General features: G+C 38.8%; 1 protein-coding gene across 3 annotated transcripts in view; it reads right to left on the bottom strand.

The window, feature by feature from the left end:
- Positions 1 to 475: 475 nt before the first annotated feature.
- tapt1a (transmembrane anterior posterior transformation 1a) overlaps positions 476 to 1,266 on the bottom strand; it is a 19,930-nt gene continuing 19,139 nt past the window's right edge. For all 3 annotated transcript variants that reach the window (XM_034543770.1, XM_034543771.1, XM_034543772.1), the window contains one exon: positions 476 to 1,266. This exon is cut by the window's right edge. The gene's annotated coding sequence lies outside the window, so the exon portion shown is untranslated.

Here is a 1,266-nt window from a genome sequence, read left to right as displayed (position 1 = left end):
TTTGGTACGTTTTCATTTGGAGGAAATAATTTAGTTTGACAAAACAATCCCAACTCGATGTCTTAAACCAAATCCCGTTGTTTTTGTGCACTAGGAAGGATGGACTAAATTACTTTTTTGTAGTTTTCCATTATAGTAGCTTCCACATGTTGTATTATAGAAGATGTTAACATTCAGTTTGTAATTCTTCTTCAAGCTTTACAGACTCGAGCATCAGAAACTTGTATTTTGAGGATCCAGACAAATAACTTTGTGACTAATCCCAGAACAAGTCGTAGTTTCACATCTGCAGGAAGTTCGTCTCGTCGTGACTTCAAAAATCAGGAAGCCGGGCTCGAACAGCGGGATGTCTCGAGGCTCAAAATAAACCCCCCCGAAACCAAACGGATCCGAAAGAAACAAGACAAGAGAGCGACAAAGAGGACACACAAATCTCTTCTAAAAAGGTACTTATTGCTTCAATAAAACACGTAAAAAAATTATAAAACACACTTTTATTATTCCAAAAGAGGGCATTTTCATACAGTATCGAGGTAGGAATTAAATAAGGAACCAAACTGAAGTAGCAAAGCAGGCTCAGCTGGCATAAGAACACTTCTGCCTCGTCCCCTGTTGACTCCCGGCTGGGTCCAGCTGTGGTCCAGGTCTGGTTCCGGTCCGCTGCAGACCGGGACCAGACCTGGACCACAACGAGACTGAGCTCCGGGGCCGGTGGAGACGAGACCAAAAAAAAAAAACCACACCAAGGATTTGAGGAGACATCACAACTGGTAAAAAAAAAAAAATTTAAAAGATCTTCCTTATAACAGTAAAGAACATTATAAACAGAACCAAAAGAACTGAAGATGCGTTTACAATCATGTAGAAATCTTTGTTATGAGGCTCCGCTTTGCGTCACGACGTTCAGGGTCGGATGTGCGATCGTGAGATTATCACAGCGGAAAGTAAACTAATTAGGAGTTTTAACACAGATTATTCACAATATCTCGTTTTGACAGGATTGTCTATATAATTCTGTAAAAACTACTCGGCTTGCTGCAGTAAACTGTAGCTGTAAGATAACTTTATGCAAAGTGTAAAGTGCTGAAAGAAATCAAATTGTGGCTGCTGGAACTTTACGTAAAACCGATATGTTAAGAATAATATTAGATGTTTGCACTCGATTACGTACAAATTGTATCAGTCGATTTTTCTTTTGTTTGTCAAGGTCAGTCCACATAATGTAAAACACACATAAAATAAATAAAAAAGGCATTTTGTTTTTGT

This window comes from Cyclopterus lumpus, chromosome 10 (genome assembly GCF_009769545.1).
Source record: "Cyclopterus lumpus isolate fCycLum1 chromosome 10, fCycLum1.pri, whole genome shotgun sequence".
In the NCBI taxonomy this organism is placed as follows: Eukaryota; Metazoa; Chordata; class Actinopteri; order Perciformes; family Cyclopteridae; genus Cyclopterus; species Cyclopterus lumpus.
Note: the sequence above shows the minus strand (reverse complement) of the source record. Positions and strands in the feature narration are given on the sequence as shown.